General features: G+C 38.5%; 1 long non-coding RNA gene across 1 annotated transcript; it reads right to left on the bottom strand.

The window, feature by feature from the left end:
* Positions 1 to 311: 311 nt before the first annotated feature.
* On the bottom strand, positions 312 to 18,541 carry LOC104228543 (uncharacterized). Its single transcript, XR_711366.2, has 3 exons — positions 17,851 to 18,541; positions 2,071 to 3,361; positions 312 to 1,944 (listed from the first exon to the last, which is right to left on the bottom strand). It is a non-coding gene; the product is annotated as an uncharacterized lncRNA (long non-coding RNA).
* Between the last annotated feature and the right edge of the window lie 2,641 nt (positions 18,542 to 21,182).

Here is a 21,182-nt window from a genome sequence, read left to right as displayed (position 1 = left end):
ATAGAGTATCTGGTGAAGCTATTACAGTAGCTAATAAATGTATTGCTATTGCATTTGTTTGAAGATTCTCATCTATTAAAGCATCCAAATCTGAGTATCCAACTAGATAAAAAACATCCAATTCTGGGTTTGTTCAATAGCTAAGATTCACATAAACAGGTTGATACATATAACATGATATTAAAACGACATAACAAGCGTATTAAATAACTATTGCCATTAATTTAAAATGTTAATTGTTAAGGTACATTAAATTGACATACGGATGCCATATTATAACCCTAAAAGAAGTTACCACCTAAGTCATACTATGGCATCCAACTGCCATCACCAACCTAGCAAAAAAAGAGTAGTAGTAAATGTAATGGCATAAGCAGTAAATTACATCACCAACCAAATTATTTTGACAAAAAACTAAGTCTCAAACTATTATTCTAAAACCTACTTCCCATTACTCCAACATAGTACTCTTATTTCCCTTTCTTGCCTGCAATTTTCTAATTTTTTTCTGAGCTTACATCTCCAGTTGGTTGCTAGTTACAACCTCTTTTCCCTTCCATGTGAGTACTCTTGGTAAGTAGGGCAGATTTGAAGGATCACCCACACCAGTTGAGCCACTTCTTAAGGGGATAAATCTTATCACAGATGGAAGAGTTGGTTCTTGTCTCACTTGAAGCCTTGTCCTTGTCTCTAAAATAATTTTTGACCTTATAGCAGAGTCTTCTTCATATGCAAATTGTGGAGGTAAAAGTCTCCTACTAGTAACATCTAGGAGAGATGAAATGCTACCAAAAACAGTTGGGGTAGGAATGAACACGAGTGGACTGCTGGAGGCTTGACTATTTTGCGATTATTGGGACCTGATAATGGTATTTCTTCATCAATGTATTCATAATCTACAATACTTTCCCTTTTCATTGTCTGCTTTCCTTTAGATTATGCACTAGATGATTGTCATAAATAAGTAACAAATTGTTAGATAATAGAAAGTCTACTGTTAACGACTAATAAGAGTAACAAATCACCTTTGTACACCCTCTTGCATTATGATTTCGTTCTCCACAGCAACTGCAGTTCATGGTTCTCCTTTTCCTTGAAGCAGACCATTCACCTTGTCTCTTGCTTGCCTCATCTTTTTGCATATTTCTCTTCAGTTTAGGCATGCCAGCTAATTTCACTAAGTATGGTGGTTCCATGGCCTGTGATGAGTCTATTTTCCAGAATTTCTCACCCCCAACAAGCTGCAACTTATGTGAATAAGTCTTTTGAGCAGCTTCTTTGCTATACCACCAATACATTTGCTCCAAAAGGATCATTCCTCTTGTATATCACTGCTTTGATTGTGTGAGGACATGGTATTCCTGAGAGTTGCCATTGCCTACAACTGCATTGCTTCACTTCTATTTTGACAGTATGTTCATCTACTCCTTCTCTAATCTCATAACCAACATCTCCATTAAAGTGAACCATACATATGTGAGCAATCTTCAAGTAATCAGCATACAATTTCATGCTTTGTGGACTGAAGTCATGAGTCCATGACTTCACTTGATCTTCATGTTCTCTCAATAAGGTCATCACCTTAACACTAATGTCTTCCAACATTTTGATTATTGGTTTATACCTTGCATCCAAGATCCATGCATTGAATGACTCTGTGAAATTATTGTCCACTGCCATATTCTTGCACACAATGTCAAAATAAGCTCTACACCATGACTGAGCAGGATAATGTAGCAAATGCCTTACAACATCTTCATCCATATCCCCCATATTCTTTAATTGATCTTGAAAATAATCCTCATAAGTGCTCCATGCACACCACTATAAAAGCTTCTTCATCTCCCTAGATCTCCATCTCTTACACCAGTTAGCCTCAATGTGTCTAACAAAATATCTATGATTAGCTTCAAGAAGTGTTGTTCTCATTGCCTCAATCAGACCCTACAAGTCATGAACCAAACAGAAAAGAAAAAGTTTATAAAAGAACAGAAAACAACTGAAATGAAGTATGGAAAAGTAGACATTGAAAAAATAGAAAGTTTACTGAAATAAACAGTTGAAAAGTACCTTTTGCATGTCTGAGATGAAAGTGTATCCTTCTCCATTCTGTAGGTCCAATGACCTTTTTAGCAATCCCAAAAACCAGTCCCAAGTCCTCTTTGTTTCTTTGTCCACTACAGCCCATGCTATAGGATAAAAATGGTTCATTGAGTCTTGACCAACAACAACTAGAAGCTATCCTTTAGCTTTTTCCTTAAGAAATATTCCCTCCAATCCAATGAAATGCCTCAAACAAGCCTTAAAACCCATCTTCCGTGCGTTGAAACATATATACATTCTTAAAAATTTCCTATTACCTTCAGCTAGTGCATCTTTTGACAAGTTAATAACAATATCACTACCAGGATTACTGATCTTCAACTCATTGGCATATGCCTCTAGCTTATAATACTCATCTTTAATGCTTCCTTGCAGTTTATTAAGAATCAATGCTTTTTCCCTCTTGCATTTTCCATGACTAACATTCATCTCAAATGCATCTTTCAGGTCAGCCTCATCTCTTTCACTTTATATTTTGGATTATTTTGTAACTTCTTCTTAAAATAATATGCAATAGTACAGTAGTCAACAATACTATTATCATACGCAACATAGAAGTCATGATGTGGGTTTAAGGTATTGATTCTTACCCCTGGACAGTTCCCATCTTTAGAGATTAAACAAACAATGGGCAGCCAATTTGACACTCATACCTAAGCCGTATTTTATCACTTTTTTAAGAACTATATCTTTCTTATTTGCCATATCATAGAGTTTTATACACTCCCTAGCTTCAGAGATGTCCTTGAAGGTCATACTCTTGTCTAGTTCCTTATAATCAAGGAGCTGATCAATAATGCTCATGTTTCTTTGAGTTGCAATAGTATCTAATTCTTCAGAATCATACTCATCACTATCCTCACCATCAGTTGAGCTACAGTCAGTAGCAACCTCAAAATCAGGTACTACAACCTTATCATATTGAGTAATATTAGGTACTTGGACTGAAATCTCACATTCCTCAACAACAAACTAATTAATAACATTATAATCAGTACCAACCATTTCTAACATGCACCTAATGCCATTATCCCCTTCAACTTCATAGTAGCTACCAGAAGGGGCAGAAACTATAAGCTGTTGAATACCAATAAACCCTAATTTATTGCAAAACTCATCTACAATGTCTTTTTATGAAAGATGGTCAGAGTCGTAACTTGTCCAAGTGTGCAACAGGTTCTTAGCATACTTCATTTGTGGCTCTCTACTCTATTCCCCACCATAGTAATATTATGTCCAGATTAACCATTTTGTTGATCTGAAATTAAATAACATAAATAAAGATTAGATCATAACAAATTATTAAAAAGTTGAGCTAAGAAGACCGACACAAACTAAACTAAATTAACTCATTATTGATCCATGCATTAAACAATACCATATAAGAATAATAAAATAAAGAAAAACAAATAAAAACAATAAAGTTCACTTAACCTAAACCACCATAGCCATAAAATCATCTCCAAACCCTAAATCACCCAAAGAAAATAGAAAAATGGGACCAACACATCAACCAAAATAATGAATGTATAAAAGAAATACAAAATTACTAAAATAATTGGATTACCCCACATTCAGGACCACTAGTGAGTAATATTACCCCATATGCAGTTAAGTCAAAATTTGGCACATAAAGAAAAAGCCAAAAGTTGCATTAGAATAATTAGAAATTGCAGTAAAAACAATATACAAATCAACCCATACACGAATCCCTAACTAAAAATGATAAAATCAGGAAACCCTGAAATCGATATAAAATAAACGCTAACTTAAGACACATTACTACAAAAATTATAGGCTAACAACAGTGAATCCTAAGTTTTGGTGGAATTTTAATACCTTTACACAATAGGAGATACAAGAATCGGCAGATGGATGGAGTAAGAAGAAGAAACGATCTCTTAGATTTAGGTGTAATGAGATAAAAGGGCTGAAAGAATCTATTTAAATGATCTCGTTAAAGGGTTATTGATCGGGTCACACTTGGGTTAAAATCGAGTGTAAAAATTGTTAACCAAACGATAATTAAAAAAAAAAGGGCTGGGTGTCTTAAGATTGAGCCACGTGTCCATTTCGGTTAGGTCCGTTAATGAGAGGGTAATTTTATCTATAACACTAACGGCATGGATAGAAAGGGTTGAATAGTATAATGGGGGGTATAATAACTAATATATAGTAGTACAGGGGCAGGAATAACTGATACGCTCAAATTACACTTTAATTAAATAGTGTAAGACGGTCAATGCCAAATATTATAACCCTACAAGGTTGATGTAACGACCCGACCGGTCGTTTTGAGCTTTTGTATTTTGCTCACCAGTTCTCGAGCATGAGTTGCCCCGTGTGATGCAGACGTATGTAAATCGTTGGTTTTGGTTTTTCAGGATAATCGGAATAAACTTGAAAGAACAGTTCCCAGTTCGGAAGCTTAAAATTTGAAAGGTTTGACCAGTATTTGACTTGTTTGTATATGACCTCGGATCGGAATTTTTATAATTTGGTTAACTCTGTTAGGTGATTTGTGACTTAGGAGCGCGATCGGAATGAGTTTTGGATTTGTAGAGAATATTTAGGCTTGAATTGGCGAAATTGAGATTTCGGCATTTTCCCGGTTGATAGGTGAGATTTTGATATAGAGGTCGGAATGGAATTCTGAGAGCAAGCAGTAGCTTTGTTGTATCATTTGGGATGTGTGTGCAAAATTTCAGGTCATTCGGACGAGATTTGATAGACTTTTTGATCAAAAGCATAATTTAAGAGTTCTTGGAGTTCTGAGGCTTGAATCATATGTTAAATTAGTGATTTGATGTTGTTGTGAGCGTTTCGAAGTTTTGAACAAGTTTGAACGGTATCATGAGATGTGTTGGTACAATTGATTTGAAGTTCCAGGTAGTTTTAGGCCAAAAATCATAGTTGTAGCAGGTCCAGAAGGGTTGCAGGACTCGAAACCCACCTGCGCGGTCCGCACAAAAAGAAGTACGGCCGCGGTAGGTGCTGGGCGGACCGCACAAAATGCTGTACGGCCGCGGTGGGGAACGTTTCAGTGGCCCTACTTCGGAAGCTCATATCTTTTGATCTACAAGAAATTTGAGATAATTTAAAAACGAAAGTTGTAGCCCTTCGTGTCTAGTGTCTAGAAAGGTAAAGATATCATAATTTGGACATCTGTAGCGAAGGTTATGGCCAAAATACTAAAGATTATCACTGCAGAGGAAAGCCTGTGCGGCGGCGGTCGTTTTTGTGAGGACTGCACTGGTTTTGTGCAGACCGCGGTCGATTTTGTGCGGTCCGCGGAGGTGCAAATCTGTGGGGTACTCTATAAATACGAGGTTTTGTGTTTTATTTGATATTTTGACCTAGAAAGCTCGAATTTGGGCAATTTTTCGAAGGTTTTTCAAGAAATTCATCGAGGTAAGTGATTCTAACTTAGATTTGGGTAGAATACATGAATCTATCATTGAATTCATCATTTAATTCGTGATTTGGGATGGAATTTGGGAAGAAAAATTGTGGAATCCTCCAAAATTATAAAATGATGATTTGAAGGACCAAATGGTACCGGAATTGGATAATTTTGGTATGGTTAGACTCGTGAGAGTATGAGGATTCTGAAAATGTAAATTTTACTCGATTCCGAGATGTTAGCCCGAGGGTCGGGTTTGACCAATTTTTGGAATTTTGTGGTAATTCGATTGTTTTTGCTTGGGCTTTGTTCCCTTAGCATATTATGATGTATTTGTTCTGATTTTGGATAGATTCGATGCGCGTGGAGGCTGATTTGATGGGCAAAGGAATCGCGAGTTGAAATCCCGGATTGCACATCGTCGTGCTATATTGAGGTGAGTCACACACTTGATGACGAGCGTAGGTCGTGTACTATTGGGGATTGTGACTTGGTCCATCCCGATTGATGATTTTACCGTGCATTTGACTGAAACTTATATGTTATCATCATGATTTGGGTTGATTTCCATATTTGGGCTTCGTGCTAACTATTTGAACCCTTCGGGGATTTTTATTACTATTTCCTCACTGTTTTGACTTACTAATTGAACTCAATCATGTTATTTTTCACTGTTTTACTACTCAGCCATTTTTACTCTGTTTTGAGACTTAAATTATATTTTAAATGATGTTTTGGGCTGAGAAATACTATTTTACTAATGCCTGAGGGGCTTGTGAGTATTTTTGATTGAGGAAGGCCGAGGGCCTAGTTGTGAGGAAACATTGATACTAATTTAAGGCCGAGGGCCTGAGATATAGGTGGCTTGTTGATATTGTTTATGACGCCGAGGGCCTTAGATATATACGCCACGAGGTGGCTTGACTGGTATTAGTCCGAGGGCCTAGATTTGATGCCACGAGATGGTTTGATATTGCGCTTGGGCCGTAAGGGGCCCCTCCCGAAGGTTGTACACCCCCAGTGAGCACGGGTACCCATTGTGATGTGAGATATAGCCCGAGGGGTTAATATTCTTCTATGTGATAGCCCGAGGGGCTGGTATTGTTCTATGTGATTGCCCGAGGGGCTGGTACGATTCTATGTGATTGCCCGAGGGGCTGGTATTGTTCTGAGATATTTGCCCGAGGGGCAGAGTTGTTGACATTGAGCCCGAGGGGCGAACCTTTATGTGTTTATCTTTCATATTTACCTGTTAAACTATGATATTTGTGCCTGAGTGGCGGATTTTTGTGCTTATCTGCACTAACTGTTTTGCATTCATTTGCGTACTGTTGAAAAAACCATTTTCAAAGAAGTTTAAACTGAGCTAAGATGTTTAAAGAGATTATACAGCTTCACTGCTTTCTTATTGGTTTTTGAACTACTTCCATACAACATCTTGATATGCTTTACGTGATTTCTTACCTTCAGTCTTTATTTACATTTGTTACTCACTGAATTGGAGTACTCACTTTACTCCCTGCACCCCTGTGTGTAGATTCAGGCATTGTTGGTAGCACTCACGAGTGTTGATATCTCCAGCTTCAGGCGGGCTTCCGGAGATTACGAGGTAGCTTTTAACGTCCCTAGCCCCGTGTCTCTACTCCCTTATCATCTCTATCTCTTTTCAAACATCTATACTAGCTTATAGAGTTAGCAGACTTGTATTATGAATTATAGATGCTCATGACTAGTGACACCCCGGTTAGGGCTGTGTTGGGTTGTACTTCCATACTTTATTGACATTATCCGCTACTTAGTATTGCTATATCATATTTTAGACTGATTTTGTGATATTTAACTGTTTAAAAAGTGAATTGGGTTTAATTGGCTGGTCTTGTCTTCACGAGAGGTGCCATCACGATCGAGTTCGGGTTTAGGATCGTGACAAGTTGGCATCAAACCTAGGTTACATAGGTCTCACGAGTCATGAGCAGGTATAGCAGAGTCTCACAGATCGGTACAGAGACGTTTGTATTTATCCTTGAGAGGCTGCAGAACCTTTAGGAAAACTTCACATTCTTGAATTATTATCGTGCGTTCTTGATTTAGCTTGAAATGTAACTCTTTGAATTCCTTCCACGCGTTCGTATGCGTGCATGAGCGCTCAGTATCATATGTGCCTCTATGGCTTGTGATTCCCTAATCGAGGGTCGAGATGTGATCTCTGTGCATTGATGTTGGGCAAGTCTGGAGGACTTGAGGCCGGATCTTTGCTTATAGCTTGAGCACCGAGGTGTTGATTGTGTGAGCAAGTATTTTTGAACATATATGTTCGGTATTGTCCCTATTAGTGGAAGTGACGGCTGGATAACTATGTGATGAGTATGTTGGTACTGCGAGATGTATCCACATGATTTGGAAGCGACGAGAAGGTCTGCTAGAGGATAGAAAAACTATTAGGTGCTTTGATTCCATCTTGATTCGAGGTATAGCTCCGAGTTATTGGAGTGTGAAGGATCTTTTCATGTTTCTCAGTTGTGAGTGAAGTAAATTTCATGTTGCGGTATGAGTTCAGACTCAGGAAGACTAAGTGACTGCGTACAGTTTATGACGGTGGAAGGTATACATAAATGTTAGTTAGAGGTAAAACACGTGGGTTGTCTCCTGCGAAATGTTCTGAGGTTGTACGATCCTTATGTGTCTGTTAGAAGATCTCATTTGCGAGTGAAGGATATGTGTTGCAATTTAAATTGGGTCACTTAGAGAGTGGGTGTAACTGTTGCGAGAGTGGAATGCGAGATTTGCAGAAGAGTTAAAATTCTAGATGATATGTGTTTTCACAAGCTTATAAAAGATTTGAGTTTAATCTCACTACGGTATCATGTCATCAATAGAGTATAATCGTTATGAGTTATTGAGTGTGTGTTGATCTATGGCTTTGAGCCAAGTGGGGGAGTCTGCTATTGATTAAGCGATTGCATGGTTATGTGCTATGTTGGTTCCGGTTTGAGACGTTCGGGTGAATCAGTTATGGCCTACGGAGGTTGAGATCGAGGATGGCTAGGGTAAAGGAAAATTTTGACGAAGGTTATATTATGCTTCATAGGTGTGTGGGAATCACGGGATGCCTTGAGTTATTGTTGGCAAGAATGCTCGGTGCATAGAGCAGGAAGTTGCTTGGTTGTATTGGGATGAGGATACATTCTGCGGTGTCAAAGTGCCAATGAGGCACGGGTTGTTCGGTTCATTTGATCAGACTAATTGTAGTTTGAATAGAGTGAATGACTCGTGGGAATGGTTCTAATGTGTTTAGGATTTTTCATGTAACAATGAGGTATTTTAAAGTTGTATATGTGGTTAGAGACTGAGTTTTCATTTGGGGGATGTAAAGACTTGTGGTGTTCTATATTAATTATGGGGTTCTATGTATTAGTGTCGGGAAGGTAAATGTAACGGATTTAGATTCGTAGGAAGTTCTTCGGAGTAAAGTATTTGAATGCGGTGCTTTTGGGAGTAGTTAAGGGAGTACTCAGCGGCTTATGAGCCTTAGACAACGTGGTTTTATGCTTGGGTCTCGTGTGGTAAGTCTGGGTTGAGGAGTTGTAGTGCTATAGCAAGAAGGAATGCCAAGTTGAAAATAAATCAGAAGGAAACTCGGATATATGGGACAACTTGGTAGTAAGCCGGATCGGTATGGTAAGGTTCCTTGGGTGTGTACGGGGTAATGAGTTCCTACAGATATTTTGCAGCAATGCTCTTGGGTTTTGGTGGCATGTGTAGCTCGGTTGAGTTAGAAGGAATCAGTCCTGATGAGTTAGTGTTGTGCAAATGGAATGGGGAAGTTCTTGGCTAGTGGAATGCATAGTTGCTTGCGGTTCGGAAAGGATATGAAGTTCTCATGGTTATCCTAGAATGGTATGGGTTATGCCGCATGTTGTAAATGATTGAGAATTGCATGTGTGAGGTTTCGTTTCAGATCTGAAAGGAAGGTCATAAAATTCTTAGGCAGCACAGGTAGTTTCAGATGATTAGAGGAATTATCTTCAGATGATTAAGGAAATGGTATTGCTAATTGGAGTGATTTGACGAGGGTATATGTTTCAGAAAAGGCAATGAGATTAAGTTGATGGTACTTCGGTAATATTGCGGCACTTTCTTGTTAGATCGACTGCTGATATTCGAATTTGCTTGATGGCACAAGGGAATTTTAGAGTATCTTTCGTGGAATGATTGGGTATTTGAGGTGTGGTATGCATTCAGATGGCGGAATTGGGATCAGGTGTGTTTATTCATGTGCCATATGGATTTGGAGACGGGAAGTTCTCATATTTAGGCTATATTGTAGTTGTGAGTCGTGGGTATCAGCACTGTTTAGAGATTATCGGGGTTTGGAGACCCGAGTGGATCTTTTGTTACTTGGTATGTTAGATTTTGGATGTGATATTGAGTTCAGATTGGTTGTCTCCATGTTGTGTCGTTTTGGAATATTGCGATAAGGCGGCGCTGTTGGCTATGCCGGATATACCACGGATTAAGTGGCAAGATTCAACGGATTATGTCCTAGTGGAGTGGTTTTATATTTTGAAGACCCAACGGACGACTGGGAAGAATTGTCTTTCTTATGTGGGCTTTCATGATAGATGTTAGTGCAGAGGCTTCTACCACTGATTCAGTTTCGGTGGTGAGGGACTTTTCGGATGTGTTTCTTGTGGCCGGGCATGCCGCCGGGCAAGGTTGTTGATTTCGGTATTGATTTGATGTCGGGCACCGTGTATCGTATGGCACCGACAGAGTTATAGGGGTAGAAGGAACAACTTCAGGACTTCCTTGATAAGGAGTTCGTTGGCAGGACAATGTGGATGCGTGTTCTAACTTGAGTCAGTTTGGTTGGCTCCGAACTGTATTATTGAGAGATGTGTTGATTCGTCTGTTATTGAGTTTATTAGTAATCTGGGGAGACCTATGATTTACCTTTCTGTGTTGCGAGGTGTTATGATTTGTTGGTTATAGGTACATATGGTGCGGTTCTATTGGGGTTTCATAGTGGAAGTCAAGCGGGAAGAGTGATTGGGTATTGCTCGGTGAATGACATATCGGTTATGTCCTATCGGGTGTGTGTGGTGTGTGTTAATTGTTTTACTGTAGGTGTAATGATTGCTTTGGTTCCAGACATCAAATTGTGCATGGTTGTCGATTTCGAGCATAGTGACTTAAAGTGGTTCATGTAGAGTGTTGGATAGGATCGCACATCGTAGCGAAGTTATGTGGAGGTATGACCTTGCGGGTTAGATTCGTGTGTTCTATTTCTATGATGTGAGACGGGTTCTCAGCCTTGCGTTGTGGTGGTACCAGTGAGCTGGAGGTACATCTCTTTCATTTGAGTCGTTTTCATGATTGGAGGTATGTTCAGACTATTGCTTATTGGTGCACGTATTATGCAAGATGTGGATTAGGCCTGTACTGATGTGTCATGTCACCAGAGTAGTGTGTTGGATTAAAAGAGATCATTGGGATCATTAATGAATACGAACGGGTTCGATTTCAGCATATTGGAAGGATAATATCGAGCTTCGGCTTAGAAATTTGCTATGGTATTTGCCAAAGGAGAAGTGGCTTCTTGAATGGTTGATTTGGGAAATGGTTATGGCTTACCGCGCGTTTTAGTGATCATTGACAGTATATGAAAGTGTTGGGGTGAGGCTTTAGTTGATAAGAGTTTTCTATCGGTATTCGGGTGTTGTGTGCAACTGCTGTAATTAAAAGTTATCACTACGAGTGTTTGAGTTATGTGATATATCAAGTGATTGCACCTGAGATTGCAAGTATGGGTGATTACAGCTTGTTCGAGCTTATTCTGAAAATAGATGTGAGATTCTGATCTTGTGAATAATTACAGGAGTGGAAATGTGGTTCTAAGGTTTATGGGTTGGGTTGGATTGTGAAATTTTAGTTGCATTGTGTTATCGAACCTATATAAGACAGGGTGACGTGGGATCACCCCCGGGTATATGCATGGTAAGGTTATTCAACGTTTGGTTGGCATTTGGAATAACTCTGGGCACGTTCGAGGACGAATATATATTTAAATGGGGGAGGATGTAACGACCTGACCGGTCGTTTTGAGCTTTTGCATTTCGCTCGCCAGTTCTCGGGTATGACTTGCCCCGTGTGATGCAATATGACTTATGTAAATCATTGGTTTTGATTTTCAGGATAATCAGAATAAACTAGGAAGGACAATTCCCAGTTCGGAAGCTTGAAATTTGAAAGGTTTGACCAGTATTTGACTTGTTTGTATATGACCTCGGATTGGAATTTTTATGATTTGGTTAGCTCCGTTAGGTGATTTTTAACTTAGGAGCGCGATCAGAATGGGTTTTGGAGTTGTAGAGAAGATTTAGGCTTGAATTGGCGAAATTGAGATTTCGGCATTTTCCCGGTTGATAGGTGAGATTTTGATATAGAGGTCGGAATGGTATTCCGAGAGCATGCAGTAGCATCGTTATATCATTTGGGATGTGTGTGCAAAATTTCAGGTCATTCAGACGAGATTTAATAGACTTTTTGATCGAAAGCATAATTTAAGAGTTCTTGGAGTTCTCAGGCTTGAATCATATGTTAAATTGGTGATTTGATGTTGTTGTGAGCATTTCGAAGTTTTGAACAAGTCTGAACGGTATCATGAGATGTGTTGGTACAATTAATTTGAAGTTCCGAGTAGTTTTAGGCCAAAAATCATAGTTGTAGCAGGTCCAGAAGGGTTGCAGGCCTCGAAACCCACCCGCGCGGTCCGCACAAAAAGAAGTGCGGCCGCAGTATGTGCTGTGCGGACCGCACAAAATGAAGTGCGGACGCGGTAGGTGCTGTGCGGACCGCACAAAATGCTGTGCGGCCGCGGTGGAGAACGTTTCACTGATCCAACTTCGGAAGCTCATATCTTTTGATCTACATGGAATTGTGAGATGATTCAAAAACAAAAGTTGTAGCCCTTCGTGTCTAGTTTTCAGAAAGGTAAAGATATCATAATTTGGACATCTCTAGCGAAAGTTATGGCCAAAACACTAAAGCTTATCACTGTAGAGAAAAGCCTATGCGGCCGCGGTAGTTTTTGTGCGGACCGCGGAGGTGCAAATCTATGGGGTACTCTATAAATACGAGATTTTGGGTTTATTTGATATTTTGACCTAGAGAGCTCGAATTTTGGCGAATTTTCGAAGGTTTTTCAAGAAATTCATCGGGGTAAGTGATTCTAACTCAGATTTGGCTAGAATACATGAATCTATCATTGAATTCATCATTTAATTCGTGATTTGTGATGGAATTTGGGAAGCAAAAGTGTGGAATCCTCAAAAAATATAAAATGATGATTTGAAGGACCAAATGGTACCGGAATTGGATAATTTTGGTATGGTTAGACTCGTGAGGGTATGGGGATTATGAAAATATAAATTTTACCCGATTCCGAGATGTGAGCCCGGGGGTCGAGTTTAACCAATTTCTGGAATTTTGTGGTAATTCGATTGTTTTCGCTTGAGCTTTGTTCCCTTAGCATATTGTGACGTATTCGTTCTGATTTTGGATAAATTCGACACGTGTGGAGGCCGATTTGATGGGCAAAGGCGTCGCGAGTTAGAGATTTAGCCGGTTCGAGGTGAGTAATGATTATAAATGATGCTCTGAGGGTTTAAATCCCCGGATTGCACATCGTCGTGCTATATTGAGGTAAAACACACGCTTGATGACGAGCGTGGGGTCGTGTACTATTGGGGATTGTGACTTGGTCCGTCCCGATTGATGATTTTACTGCGCATTTGACTGAAACTTATATGTTATCATCATGATTTGGGCTGATTGCCATATTTGGGCTTCGTGCCAACTATTTGAACCCTTCGGGGATTTTTATTACTATTTTCTCTCTGTTTTGACTTACTAATTGAACTCAGTCATGTTATTTTCCACTATTTTACTACTCAACCATTTTTACTCCGTTTTGAGACTTAAATGATATTTTAAATGATGTTTTAGGCTGAGAAATACTGTTTTACTAATGCCCGAGGGGCTTGTGAGTATTTTTGACTGAGTAAGGCCGAGGGCCTAGTTGTGAGGAAACACTGATACTGATTTAAGGCCGAGGGCCTGCGATATAAGTGGCTTGTTGATATTGTTTATGAGGCCGAGGGCCTGAGATATATACGCCACAAGGTGGCTTGACTGATATGAGGCCGATGGCCTAGATTTGATGCCACGAGATGACTTGATATTGTGCTTAGGCCGTAAGGGGCCCCTCCTGGAGTCTGTATACTCCCACTGAGTGCTGGTACACATTGTGATGTGAGATATAGCTCGAGGGGCTGATATTGTTCTATGTGATAGCCCGATGGGCTGGTATTGTTCTGTGTGATTGCCCGAGGGGTTGATACTGTTCTATGTTATTGCCCGATGGGCTGGTATTGTTCTGAGATATTTGCCCAATGGGCAGAGTTGTTGACATTAAGCTTGAGGGGCGAACCTTTATGTGTTTATCTTTCATATTTACCTGTCATTTACCTGTTAAACTATGATATTTGTGCCCGAGTGGCGGATTTCTGTGCTTATCTGCACTAACTGTTTTGCATTCATTTGCCTACTGTTGAAAAAGCCATTTTCAAAGAAGTTTAAACTGAGCTAAGATGTTTAAAGAGATTTTACAGCTTCACTACTTTCTTACTGGTTTTTGAACTGCTTCCATACAACATCTTGATATGCTTTACGTGATTTCTTGCCTTCAGTCTTTATTTACTTTTGTTACTCACTGAATTGAAGTACTCACTTTACTCCCTGCACCCTTGTGTGTAGATTCAAGTGTTGTTGGTACCACTCCCGAGTGCTGATACCTCCAGCTTCAGGCGGGCTTCCGGAGATTACGAGGTAGCTTTTGACGTCCCTAGCCCCGTGTCTCTACTCCCTTATCATCTCTATCTCTTTTCAAACATCTGTACTAGCTTATAGAGTTAGCAGACTTGTATTATGAATTATAGATGCTCATAACTAGTGACACCCCGGTTAGGGCTGTGTTGGGTTGTACTTCCATACTTTATTAACATTATCCGCTACTTAGTATTACTATATCATATTTTAGACTGATTTTGTGATATTTAACTGTTTAAAAAGTGAATTGGGTTTAATTGGATGGCCTTGTCTTCACGAGAGGTGCTATCACGATCGGGTTCGGGTTTAGGGTCGTGACAAGTTGGCATCAAAGCCTAGGTTACATAGGTCTCATGAGTCATGAGCAGGTATAGTAGAGTCTCGCGGATCGATAAAGAGACGTTTGTATTTATCCTTGAGAGGCTGCAGAACCTTTAGGAAAACTTCACATTCTTGAATTCTTATCGTGCGTCCTTGATTTAGCTTGAAATGTAACTCTTTGAGTTCCTTCCACGCGTTCGTATACGCGCATGAGCGCTCAGTATCAGATGTGCCTCGATGTCTTGTGATTCCCTAATTGAGGGTCGAGATGTGATCTCTGTGCATTGATGTTGGGCAAGTCTGGAGGACTTGAGGCCGGATCTTTGCCTATAGCTTGAGCACCGAGGTGCTGATTGTGTGAGCAAGTATTTTTGAACATACATGTTTGGTATTGTCCCTATTAGTGGAAGTGACGGCTGGATAACTATGTGATGAGTATGTTGGTACTGTGAGATGTATCCACATGATTTGGAAGCGACGAGAAGGTCTGCTAGAGGATAGAAGAACTATTAGGTGCTTTGATTCCATCTTGATTCGAGGTATAGCTCCGAGTTATTGGAGTGTGAAGGATCTTTTCATGTTTCTCAGTTGTGAGTGAAGTAAATTTCATGTTGCGGTATGAGTTCAGACTCAGGAAGACTAAGTGACTGCGTACAGTTTATGACGGTGGAAGGTATACAGAAATGTTAGTTAGAGGTAAAGCACATGGGTTGTCTCCTGCGAAATGTTCTGAGGTTGTCTGTTAGAAGATCTCATTTGCGAGTGAAAAATATGTGTTGCAATTTAAATTGGGTCACTTAGAGAGTGGGTGTAACTGTTGCGAGAGTGGAATGCGAGATTTGCAGAAGAGTTAAAATTCTAGATGATATGTGTTTTCACAAGCTTATAAAAGATTTGAGTTTAATCTCACTACGGTATCATGTCATCAATAGAGTATAATCGTTATGAGTTATTGAGTGTGTGTTGATCTATGGCTTCGAGCCAAGTGGAGGATGTCACACCCCATTTTTACACACCCGAGGGGTATATGAGGAGTTTTTCCAATTTAAGTGACATTATTCGAAATGAGATTATTTTATTTATTTTCAGAGTCGCCACTTAGGATCATTTTATGGTGTCCCAAGTCACCAGTTTAAAATCCCGAGTCGAGGAAGGTTTACTTTCCTTTTGAAGTCTGCAAACCAGATAGTCTGAATAAAGAATTCTGTTAACCCGAGGGAAGGTGTTAGGCACCCCCGGATTACGTGGTTCTAGAACGGTCGCTTAGCAATTTATACTTGGCTTAAATTATTTAACTACTCATTTTTAAGACCTATGTGCGATTATATTTTTACCGCTTTTAAATTACTTGAATTATTCGTAATCAAAGAATTGAGTTACGCGTACGTATACTCTTTTATTTTGGCGCATTAAAAATCATGTCACGTGAACGTGTCTACAATTAATTAACGCTTTATTAATTATTAAAGAAAATTTTGATCGAAGTTGCACGAACGCATACCTCGATTTAAATTTTTTAGAACGGAATTCGTAATTATGTTACGCGAACGTATACATAATCAAAATAATATATTAAATCGCCTTTTCATTGTTGTCGTTAGGACCAATTCAATCCTAATACAAAATATTATTCTAAAATAAGGAAAGAATTGCCTAAATTTTCGGGTAATCAAAAGTTGTGCACACGGAATGAAGTATGTTATATTATACCACGAAAAGGACATGTAACAAACAAACAAAAAAGAAACACGGCTCTAATATGATTCAACAATTGTACCATATCATAAAATGGTTAGGCACTAAGAAAATAAGGCATTATTCGGTGTTTTAACTAACACAATAAAATGATATAAATGTTAGTACTATAAATTTGCTTTCTTCTTTTTTATTCTAAAAAAAAAATCAAAACTAAAAACAGAGACCCACTTTCAAAAGTAGGAGCAATCAATGAATAAAAATAAATAAAAAAATACTTTGTACTGATCTGCAAATCATATTATAAATATTACAAGGTGAAATGAAAGCATTATGTGTATAGGACCACAACAACACCTCACATGGAGTATAATAGCCAAAAGCAAAAGCAAAAGGTTCTATTGTTTTAGTCGCTTTTAATATTTTGGAAAAAATTCAAAATTATTTAAAATACATCGTAAGCCACGATACATAAATGCACCCGCGGTTCGCAACATATTTTATCTAACGTTGTTGAGATTTGGATTTGGGTCACATAAATGCACACCCGAGTTTAGGAAGGTAAATTATTAATATAACGCGCCTAAAACCACTACGCACTTTCAACTTTGCGAGGGCCATGAAAAATTCGCTAAATGACGCGCCTCAATTTCTAAGGATAAAAATATTAATTAAGCGAGGGCCACAGATTATGATTGAAAATTATATTCTATGTACTAAATAATAAAAAAAAATCTATGATTGTAGCTTCTTAAACGTTCCATCCACAAGTAACATATATTTTTCAAAATTTTCTCATATATATCCTTGTAAAGCTAAAAATCATTAGTATTATTATTATCCAATCATCATTCAATATTTATGCTTTCATAAAGCAAAAACCAAAACCAGTAACGAAAACACTTTCCATGCAAATCCAATTTTATAAATTGTTGTAAGACAATATCCATTTTTTGCCTACTTTTAGTTCGTTTCCAATGTATACTATCATAACAAAAGACCAACTGAAAAACATTACTTAACAACCATTTAGCAATATCAAACTTTACACAAAATGTCTCCCATGATTATGCACCCAATGTCATGCCCTCAGAATATGAAGCTAGAATAACTAATGGTCTAACTGTTCGATGAGTTCTTGCCTTTTAACAATGAAGTCTTCACTGCTCACATAAACAACACACAAACTATATAAAAATAATTAAAAAAAAATTCTCCAAATAAGATAAACTAACAGGATATAACGCTAATTAACAGTAATTCAAACTCAACAAATTAAACCTACATGAACTTATATTAGAGCCAACAACTTATAGCATCCAACAAAATAAATGACTAATGAAGCATGATATAACTTGTTAAATCAATTCGCTTGCAAATATGCCGAACTAGTCACGAACATGAAAACATGAGAAGGGAAGAAAGTGATTGAAACAGACCTTTTAATAGTTGAAATATAATCTTCAATACATAAGGGGTAACGAACTGCTAAGCCCTCGCACAAACAGACCACGACTGAGACCCAAACAGAGAAGCTCGACGCCGACCCCGAACTCAGCTCTCAGAGCTGCTGTGTTTTTGCTATTTATTTTTAGCTGGATATGGTAGAAGATAAGAGGATTTCATGGTGGCATTTGGGAGGGAAAAAAATGGCTGAAGAAGGAGTAGCTGCTTTAGGCTTACAGATCCAAACAGAGATGTGAGGAAAAGGTCCCCTTGTGATGGTAATGACACCCAGATTTTTTTAAATGTATTTGTTGTGTGTTTGTGAAGCTTTGTATGAGTGAGTCTAGGTGTAAATGAAATAAAGAAAGTGCTATCTAATCAAGATTGAATAAGAGTCGAAAGAAGATGATGGGAGGGGATCGGCACTATTTTTTGTCATTCTTCAGAGAGCGTCGTTGCTCTTTTTTTGGAAGGGAATGGGTCTCAAATCTGATATCCTCCTCTCTTTCCAAATGTAAGTGGATTATATATATAATGTGTGCAGATGGATTTTGATTATGTTGGAAAAGAAGATTTTTGTGGGCTCATGCATTGAAAAAGTGTCAAACAAAAATTGGTGGGTGTCATTTTTAAATCGTAAGTGTGCACTATAATGTGAAAGAATGGAGTGTGTGTTTGAGGGCATTGAATTGAATGGGGTGTGAGTGTGAAGACATTGTTGAATGGAGTGTGCAAGTGGTGAGATAATGAATGGGGGTGGTCAAATATTAGAGTGAATTTGCAAGAATGTGTATTGTGTATGCTTTTTCTTAAAAATAAATAAATAACGTGAGGTTCCAAAAGTTTGTTAAAGAAAAAGAACATAAATAAAAAAAAACTAACGGGACCTTTGTTTCTTGAACTTGGTAGGAGTTTGAAATATCAAAATATAACTAGTTAATTAAATTAAAAGAAAATAACACATAAACTTTGCACAGTAACGAAAAGCTTTTGAGAAAATCAAAAATACTACGTATTAACCACTTATACTACGTACATCTTAATTTAAACCCATGTGACATTTTCTTTTGTCTATTTTTTTTAATTTTATCAAAGTTAAGATAAACTAAAATTAACTAATAATGGAAAGTATTTTTTTTAATTATTATTTCTAAGAGAAAATAAAGTAAAAGAGTCAAAATGAGTTGAAATAGCTATATTATGCCTAAATTAAATATTTACATGCTAAAATATAAAAATATTGGGGAGGGTCAAAAATCACATGTCTATAGCTGCCCCTCTTTGACTGGAAACGCGAAGAGTTTTCAGACAAAGAATGACTAGACAGGTTTTTTGACCCGACCTTTATTTGGAGGGACTAAAACTAAGAGAAAAGGGGAATGTGACCGAGCCCTGGTATCTGAGCTACCTACATATCCTTGGCTATAAAGGAATCAGGTCACGTGTAGTTCAGAGGTGAATGAGGTGATGGAGTACCGAGGTGGAGAGCCGATTGAGGTGTCGTAGAGGTTCCGGTCCGCGGTTCCTGTTATTACATCAAAAATCAAATGATAAAGACTAACTAAGCCTTTTCAACTACGAGTTACAAGATTCCTATCTATAAGTCTTCTGAAGCTTGATCTTGAGTCTTGAATGGTTCTTCATGCATACTTTAGATTTGAACCTTGACGCTTGTTACCTGCATGTGCTAGCTCATTCTTCTTTAGCTTTTTGGATCAAGACCGGACATGTAGTGTTTGTGACTTCCACCATGTCTTAAGCAGTTCACATCTTCCATCAACTTCTGCATTTGGATTAACTTCTTGCCCTTCTCCTTTTTTCTTTATTGTGACTAACTTCTGTTGATCACCTCTAACTGTTGACTCACATTTTTGCCGCGAGCTCCTTTTGTTGCTGACTTGAATTGTAATCTGAGATGCTTTTCCTTTCTCCAGGTGGATGCCTGATTGCTGAACTCGAATTGTACTTTGAGATGATTTCCCTTTCTCCAGGTGGACGCCTGACTGCTGAAGTTGAACTGTATTCCCCTGCTCTCCAGGTGGGCTCCTGACTGCTAAACTTGAATGTACTCCCTTGCTCTCCAGGTGGGCGCCTGATTGCATGAACTTGAATTGTATTCCCTTGCTCTCCAGGTGGGCGCCTGATTGCTGAACTTGAATGTATTCCCTTGCTCTCCAGGTGGGCGCCTGATTGCTGAACTTGAAATGTATTCCCTTTCTCTCTAGGTGGGCGCCCGATTTCTGAACTTGAAATGTATTCCCTTATTCTCCAGGTGGGCTCCTGATTGCTGAACTTGAACTGCTTCTCCCTGTTCTCCCAGCGGGTCCTTGATTTCAACAAAAATAGACAATACAAAGAAAAAATTCTGCCCCAGTTTGGTAGCTGGGTGCATATGTGAGTGTTAAACTGAATCATATTACCAAATATTACTAAGAACTTGAAAGCTGAAACTTGAACTGTACTCCCTTGCTCTCCAGGTGGGCGCCTGATTGCTGAAACTTGAATTGTATTCTCTTGCTCTCCAGGTGGGTGCCTGATTGCTGAAATTGAAATGTATTCCCTTGTTCTCCAGGTGGGCTCCTGATTGCTGAAATTGAACTGCTTCTCCCTGTTCTCCAAGCGGGTCCCTGATTTCAACAAAAATAGACAAAACAAAGAAAAATTTCTGCCCCAGTTTGGTACCTGGGCGCATATGTGAGTGTTAAACTGAATCATATTACCAAATATTACTAAGAATTTGAAAGCTAGGTCCCATTATCCAGGGGGTCCTGACAACTCTTAACTACGACAATTTTAAATCTAAGTTATATTTTCTAAAGGTGTGACTTCCGCTAAATCTTGTTATCTAAGAGGATCTTAAACTATTCCCTCTTATCCATGAGTGTCCTGAAAATCAAAAGTCAAGTTTTATCCTAAGAGTGACATTTCTTTACGGCTGAATTATATTACCCTATAACAGAACTTACGCTAAATTTCGTTATCTAATGGCAATCTTAAAACTAGGTCCCGTTATTCAGGAGGGTCCTGACAACTCTTAATTAAACGATAATTTTTAATCTAAATTATATCTTCTAAAGGTATTATTTCCGCTACATTTTGTTATCTAACAACAATCTTAAAGCTAGGCCCCATTATTCAGGAGGATCCTGAAAATTGCTAATTTAATCCTATCTCCAACATGCGAACTTTAAAACCATCTTATATTCCTTGTGATACATTTATGCTAGATTTTACTACTCATGATTGTTTTGAATTTTAAAGTAGGTCCCATTTTCCAGGAGGGTCCTGAGAATTTCAAAATAAACCTTACCTTAAGAGTGACAAC

Source organism: Nicotiana sylvestris, chromosome 2, assembly GCF_000393655.2.
Source record: "Nicotiana sylvestris chromosome 2, ASM39365v2, whole genome shotgun sequence".
NCBI classification, from domain to species: domain Eukaryota; kingdom Viridiplantae; phylum Streptophyta; class Magnoliopsida; order Solanales; family Solanaceae; genus Nicotiana; species Nicotiana sylvestris.
The sequence above is the reverse complement of the archived record's forward strand: the minus strand, read 5'-3'. Positions and strand labels throughout refer to the sequence as shown.